Source organism: Cervus elaphus, chromosome 11, assembly GCF_910594005.1.
Source record: "Cervus elaphus chromosome 11, mCerEla1.1, whole genome shotgun sequence".
Taxonomy (NCBI): Eukaryota; Metazoa; Chordata; class Mammalia; order Artiodactyla; family Cervidae; genus Cervus; species Cervus elaphus.
The window spans coordinates 19,174,972-19,183,049 of record NC_057825.1 but is presented as its reverse complement, the minus strand read 5'-3'; positions in this window follow the sequence as shown (position 1 = coordinate 19,183,049).

Below are 8,078 nucleotides of genomic sequence, written 5' to 3'. Positions count from 1 at the left end.
TAACTCACCAGCCCAGCCAAGCCCTCCGGGGCCTTGCTTGCCTTCACACTTCCGGACTGCATCCATGTGGTCCACTCCGCTCGTTTCCTCCCGGGCTCCTTTACGGGGCTTCCTGAGGGCTCGGGCCCTCCCCACCTGGACACCTTAGCTGTCGGGCTCAGGAGGAAATTTGAGGAGCCATGGTGTCTGCCAGGTGACATAGCTCCTCCAACCCTGTGGGAGGATGGCTTGCCAGGGTCTGGGCCCCCGGCCTGGGCAGTGATCACAGACCTAAGGAGGCCTGAGTCTCTCCTGAGAAGGGACCTCTTGACCTCTGCTTTGTATGATCTCCAGGCCTGACCCCAGATCTTAGGCTGCCTGAGTCAAGAGTGGGGCATGTGGGCTGTAGCGATGATCTCTTACACACACACATTTACAAACGCTTTCCCCTCGTTTTCGCCTCATGATCCCCTAGGCAGGGACCACTGTCTTTAGGAGGTCAATTTCTTCAACTAAAATGGGAGCAGTCACACTTCCCTAGCAGGGTTGTGTTAGGTATTAGAGGTGATGCTCACAAAGCATGGTCCTTACAGGGTGTCAGATGAGCCCCCATCCAGAGAGGTGATTTCTCTGGCTTGGCTGGGCCCAAACTCCCCCTCATGTCAGACCCATTTATGATGCTGGGGGAGAGGGGGAACTTTTTATTCTATGTCTGGGGGAGAGGGGGCAGCTGGGATCCCCACACTGGGACAGCACCCATCACCCTGGACGTGGGACCCCCAGAAACCCTGGCAGGGGCAGGGGCCAGAGTCCCCAGGAATAGAGGAAGGCACCCAGATCCCTGGTGTAGGGCAGGAGGCCACTGAGCTTGCACCCCCAGGGTGGGCAGCCAGGTGAGGAGGCCAGGGTGTCAGGCCGGCCTCAGCTGGGATGGTCCCAGGGCACTCTCGGAGGGCACCCCATCCTACAGCCAGGCCTTTGAGCTGTTTTGGACACACACGCACTTCATTGCTCAGCCATTTCAATTTCTTTTTGGCAGCGCCATGCAGCATGTGGGATCTTAGTTCCCCGACCAAGGATCAAACCCACACCCTGTGCACTGGGAGTGTGGAGTCTTAGCTGCTGGACTGCCAGGGAAGGCCCTTAGCTGTCTCAGAGCAGAGCTGGGAGATCATGCAAGCTCCCCACCCTCCGGCTTCCTGGCTCCCTTCACAGTTCCGGGCCGGGAAGGAAGGGAGGAACAAGGGTGTCACAGGCCCAGAGCATTACTCAAGGCGCAGGCAGGTGGGAAGGGGCCCTGGAAGCCTCTGTTCCCGCAGGGCCCTCCGAGGGCTTTGTCTGGTACCCCGAAAGCAGGAAGCGCCCCACCCTGGGCAATCCCTCCGCAGCCTCTGGGTGGGCCTGGCCCACTTCCCCTGCCGAGGGACACACCCGGGCTGTTGGGCTCTGCAGCCACTGGGGAGAGGTTAGCGAGGCAGGCTCCTTTTGGCCCCAGCCTCTGGGGTTTCCCTCTCTGGGGTAGGAGAGGACTGGGTTGGTATGGTGGTAGTAGACTGGCAGAAGCACAGATAAAATAGTCCAGCCAGCCTCTGTGGATTCCAGCAAGCATCAGCTGAACCCCAGATGCTCTGGCAGTCCAAACTGGAGAGGAGGGTTGGGAAGCATTTGTTCCCAAGATCACACTCCATTCACATGGAGATGCTGTTCTTCCTTCAGAAGACACAGAAGGGTTCAACGACCCCCACTCCCATCCGGAAAGTGACATTCATTCATTCATTTCAACAGACCCTTGCTGATGGCCAGCCCGGAGCTGGTCTCAGGGTTCCAGAGAGTAAGCCTTGCTGGTGTCCCAGAGTCCACAGTCCGGAGGACACGGGGTGACCAGGTGTTGGAGGCTGGGCCAGAGGAACTGTGTGGGGAGTGTGGAGCCCAAGGCAGACCAGCACTTCATCCTGGGGTCAGAACCCTGCCTCTTGGCCATGTTTGAGCTGAGCCTCAAAGAGGAAAGAGAAAAGGAAGCCTAAAGGAGTGTGTGTGTGTGTGTGTGTGTGGTTGGGTGTGGGTGTGTTGGTGTGGGAGGGAGGGGTGGGAGGCAGACAATAATTTGGGCTTTTTTTTTGTTTTCTGCTGAAAAGTATACCAACATAAGGGCTTTCCAGGTGGCACTAGTGGTAAAGAACCCGCCTGCCAATGCAGGAGACGTAAGAGACATGAGTTCAGTCTCAGATCTGGGAAGATCCCCTGGAGGAGGAAATGGCAACCCACTCCAGTATTCTTGCCTGGAGCATCCCATGGACAGAGGAGCCTGGCGGGCTGCAGTCCATGGGGTGGCAAAGAGTCGGACGACTTAGCAGCTAAAACAACAACGAGTGTGAGATTTCCACATACAGTATATTATTATTAATATGTATTATCATGTATGATATATGTTGTGTAATATTACATATATATATGGAGAGAGAGAGAACATGAAAGATACTTATTACAAGGAGGTGACTTGCACAATTGTGGGAGCTGGTTAAGTGAGTTAGAAATTCACAGGACAGGTGGCAGGCTGGACCCTCTTGTGCATGACCTACCACTGCAGACACAGGTGGAATTTCTTCTTCTTCAGGGTGACCTCAGCTTTGCTATAAGGCCTTTCGCTGGTTGGAAGAGACCCACTCATATTACGGAGAGCAACCTCCTTTGCTTGAAGCCACCTGACTGTGGACATTAACCACATGGACAAAATCCCTTCCCAGCAACCCTCTAGGTTAGCGTTGATGGACTAACTGGTGATGAGAGTCTGGTCAAGTTGACAGGGAAGACGAACCATCACACCCAGAGGCCGAGAGCTGCTGAGGATCTGGTGGCGAGAGGCAAGGGGCAGTCTCAGCCTCAGTGATCGCAGCTTTCAGGGGCCACCAGCCTCCCCCAGACCGTTGCCCTGGTTCAGTCCTCCCTGCTCCTGTCCCTCTCCCTTTAGGCCTCTGTGCGTGTGTGTTGGGCGGTGGTGGTGGGGTCTGGGGGGCAAGGCAGGCTCCCCCGTCTCCAGGGCTTCACACAGATGTGTGCCTTTTGCTCCTGCAGACCCCATGGAACCCAGGGGCTGAGCTAACAGCTGGTGCTCAGAGCTGCCTCCTCTGGGCAGCCCTGGCACCCTGGCCTTAGAGACAGCCTATCTGCTGCTTCCGAAGCATCTGCCTGCCCACAGGGGGAGAAGAGGAGCCCCAGTTCTCACGCTGAGGGCCCTGCTTCCACACCACAGAGGGCAAGAAGCAGCTGATGCAGGGCATAGCCCAAGTTCTTTCCCCATGTGCAACAAAGAAGCACAGCAAACAGACAATACATGCCAAGACATGTGGGCTCCACCTTCTAAGGTAAGGCTGAGCTGGAACTCTGAGTGCCTGTGAAAAAAGGGCTCCTGGTCACACACGTCACCTGCCTGGAGCCCACTCACCTCCAACCTCTGTGGTTGTCGCCTGCCAGAAGGAGGAGAGCCACGGTGGCCTGAGCCGGCTGGCACCCCGAGTGTGCACACCCCCTCCAGCCCACGTTTGGTGGTGTCATATCGTAGCTTGAGGTCAGCCCTCATGAGAATACTTACACCACAGAAACTGGAAAAGTGAAAAAAGTGTTAGTCACTCAGTTGTGTCCGCCTCTTTGTGACCCCATGGACTGTATAGCCTGCCAGGCTCTTGTGTCCATGGGATCCTCCAGGCAAGAATACCGGAGTGGGTTGTCATTTCCTTCTCCAGGGGATCTTCCCGACCCAGAGATTGAATTTGCATCTCCTGCATTGGCAGGTGGATTCTTTACCACTGAGCCACCTGGGAAGTCCTTAAGCTAGATTTACGAGAAAATAAAAAGAGAATTCAAAAGTCAGAAATTGACTAGAACATCAGTCGTGATAGCATTTGGGTAATGGGATTGACGGTTTTATGAGTGACTGAAAAAACTATTCTTAAAACTTTATTCATAAAAACAAGTAGTGGGCTGACCTTGGCTCTTAGGCTGTAACTTGCTGACCCCTGGTCAAATGGGCATTATTGTAGCTGGATCACGGTTACATAGGAGTTCACCACACTGTTCTGTCTACTTTTGCGTATGTTTAGTGTCTTCCTCAATAAAGTATTTAAATCAACAACAATTAACAAAAACGACTTTCCTTCCCAACTATCTTTAAGTTTAATTATATATTTTTTATCCAATTTTATGGAGGTGTAAGAGAGTTGGGACCAAATCCATCCCGAATCCCCGACTCCTGCCCTGTGCTTCAGGGTCTAAGCGGGTGTGGGGCTGCGGTCACCAGGCTCAGGCTCTCTGGCCCCTGCTTACCTCTATATGCCTCGGTTTCTCCATCTGCATCTCAGGCTGTGGCTGGGGCTATGTTTTCACCTGGCCCTGCCACCTGGTCGTGGCTCTCTGGCAAAGCCCCCCATCCCTGAGGGGTCACGGGCCTGACGGCAAGAGAAGCGCTATTTCTGTCTGTCTCAGGGACAGGGTCTGGACAGTGAGGATTTGGGGAGCCCTGTGGCGCTGTGACCCTGGATGAGGAGCCGAGAGTTGGGCCTGGGAGTGTTCAGGGAACTCCAAGCAGATGACAGAGGCTTGAGCCACCAGGAGGGTCCTGGGAGGAGGACCACCCACAGCGTGGGCAGCGTGAGAACATGGGTCACTGAGCCCGCCCTCAGGACTGACGCCTGAGAGAGGAGGACATCAGGGGCCGAAGGAGCCCAACGGTGGCGGGGCAGGTGCTGGATGGAGGGGGGCACCGGGGTGGTCCAAATCCTGCAGGCCTGCGACCAGGCCCTCCCTGCTCACTCGTGCCGCCGTCAGGCCCAAGCCTGAGAGGGGAGGCAGGAGCCGGCCGCACGTGATTCCTGTTGGCTTCGGGGACCTGGAAGCATCTGGAGGCTGGATCGGGAAGTGGGGGAAAGGTCAGAGCGTCGCGCCGGCGGTGGCCTCGCTCCAGGGCCGGTGGGCGGAGGATGGCTGGCGGCCAGTTGGGCCAGACACCCACAGGCCGGCCCTGGGCTGGCTGTCAGCCACCCAGGGGAGGCCGCACGACCTCGAGGAGGCCAGGGCTGCATCTGCTGTGCTGGCGGGCGGGTGGGCGGAGGCCCCGGGGGCTGCTGCTGTCTCTGACCCAGGCTTCTGCAGCCTCGGGGACTGACTTCACAATGGGAGGGCTTTCTGGGGACAGAGACTCAGGTGGATGGGGGTGCGATAGGGGATCCATGGATGTGAGGCCCCTCAGAGCTAACCGTCCATCCCTCCATGCAAAGGGCAGAGGCTCTTGGAGGAGATACGGGACAGAAAGGAGAGGTGGGTCAGGGCTCAGTTTGAGAGTTTCCCCCCAGTGGGTCTGTCCACCTCTGTTTCCCTGCTAATGGGCCTGTCCACCCCTTCCAGGCTACTGCGTGCAAGGAGAGGAAGCTGATTGCCCAAGGAACCAAGTTTTATTATCGAAAATACTCAGTTTCAGCAACAAAATAAATTGTAAGACATGAGAAGAAATAAGAAAGTATGGCTCATACAGAGGCCCCAAAAAAAGAAAACCCATTCGATAGAAACTGTCTCTGGGGAATCCCAGTCTTCCCAGGTGGCACTCGTGGTAAAGAACCCACCTGCCAATGCAGGAGATGAAGGAGACACAGGTAAGATCCCTCGTCAGGGAGATCCCCCAGAGGAGGAAATGGCAGCCCACTCCAGTATTGTTGCCTGGAGAATGCCGTGGACAGAGGAGACTGGGGGTCTGCAGTCCACAGGGTCGCAAAGAGTCGGACACGACGCATATAATCAACTGAGGAATCCCAGACGTTGGCCTGACTAGATGGAGACTTTCGCTCAGCTATTTCAAATACAATCACAGACCTTCAGGAAACCCTGTCTAAAGAGTAAAGGCACTTGGATCATGTCTCCCCAGACAGTACCCTCCTGGGGTGGGCCGGCCCGGGGCCACCTGCTCCTCCTGCCGACCCGCACCTTCTGTGGGCTACCCAGAGATGGTTGCCATTGGAAATCAGAGCTGGGGGTCACTAGATACCCCTCACGGCCCCCACGCAACCCAGAGGGAGTGGGAAGGGAAGCAGCTGGTTCAGACTGAAGGGGCGTCCAGCCCGCTTCTGCCGAGCTGGGCCCACCCAGGTTGGAGGACAGGCTCCATGAGAATAGAAATGGAAAACGGGAGTCAGCTATGGGGAGCAGGGTGGAAACTGGAGAGGAGGGTCACAGCCATCTTCAGAAACCCGGTGCCTTGTGGCTCTGGGGAGGGCCACAGGCTGGCCAGCCGTGTCCACTGCTCTATGGTGGGGCCTGGCCGCTGAGCCTCTCTGAGCCTGTTGGTTCCTCTGTGAAGTGGATGAGGACGCCCGCCCTCCCATATCACAGCATGGCCTGTGAGAATCAAAGGCAGAACCGACCCTAAGGGCGGTTCCTCCTCTCCCATGGCTTCTCCCCCGGGGAACCCTCCTGGAGGGGAGGAGCCTCTGTCCCTGGGGCACCTTCTCCCTTGGGAGCCGCAGCCTCCAGCCGTCGTGGCCTGCAGGATGTTTGCCTACTCTTATCACAACCCACATGCACACAGCAGTGGAGAGTTCCGTGTGGGCGCCTGGTAACTGGGCCATCCGTACTGGCTGCCAGGCTTGGGCTGGCCACTGCCCCTGTCTGGCCCAGCAGGATGTGGACATGGCAGGGTGAGGTTCGGGGGACCATCTGGCTTGCTGAGAGGTCCGGAACTGCAACAGAGAGCTGACTTAGCCTCAAAATCTCAGGAGGCCAAGAGGTTTGTCCACCTGGACCACCTGAACTGCTGAGCCCAAGATCTGGGTGCACAGGCCGCCCGCAGTGCCCACCTTGGGGACAGGGTCACTCCCGACACCACCCAGGGTGGGGGCCCAGGACAGGCGGTCAGCACAGCCCCAGAGGAGCGTTCTTTGGCTTTGGCTGCAGGTCTGTGCATTTTTTGGGTGAACAAAAGTTTTTTATCATTTAAGAGCAATTTTGGGTTTGTAGCAAAACTGAGAGGGAGGTACAGAGATTTTCCATATATTCGCCCACCCGGCTCACATATGCCCAGTCAACCCCTCACCCCCATGATTAGTGGGACGTTTGTCACCATAGATGAGCCTCTATGCTACATCATTGTCCCCCTGCGAGTCTATATGATGATTCACACTCGGCGATGCGCATTCCACAGGCTTGGACAGCCTATAATAGCATGTCAACATGTATCCATCATTACTGTATCACACAGAATATTTTTGCGTCCCAAGCATCCTCCGTGTTCTGGTTTTTCATCCATCCCCCAGAAACCCTGGGAACCACTGCTATTTTTACTGTCCCTATTGCTTTTTTGCTTTCCAGAATGTCATACAGGTAATGTAGCATTTTCAGGTTGACACCTTTCCCTTAGTAATGCATTGATTTTTAGCACCGAGTAACACTCCATTGACTGGATGTATCACAGCTGATTTATTCATTCATTTGCTGAAGGACATGTGGGTTGCTCCAAGTTTGGAAGTAATGAATAGAGCTGCTGTAAACATCTATGCACGGGGCTTTGTGTGGGTATGTTTTCAGCTCTTTTGGGTAAATACCAAGGAGCGTGATTGCTGGATCATATCTATGGTAAGGGTACGGTTTTGTGAGAAACTGCCGAACTGTCTTCCCAAGTCGCCGTGCCACTTTGCATCCCCGCCAGCAACATCTGGGGGTTCCTGTTGCCCTGCATCCTTGCCGGCATTTGGTGCCATCTGTGTTTTTCTGGATTTTGGGCATTCTCATGGGTGTGTGATGGCATTTCTCGGTTGTTTTAATTTGCACTCCCTTAATGTCAGATGATGTGAAGCATCTTTTCCTATGTGTATTTGCTGTTGACATGTCCTTTTTTGGTGAGGTGCCTGTAAAGGTCTTTGACCTGTTTCTTAGTTTGGTAGTTTGTTTTCTTATTATTGAGTTTTTAAAGCCCTCTGTGTATTTTAGATAGCAGTCCTTTATCAGACATGCTTTTTGCAACTGTTTTTTCCCCCAGCCAATGACTTGTCTTCTCATTCTCATGACATTGTCTTTTGCAAAGTCAACGTTTTAAAATTGAATGAAGTCTAGCTGATCAA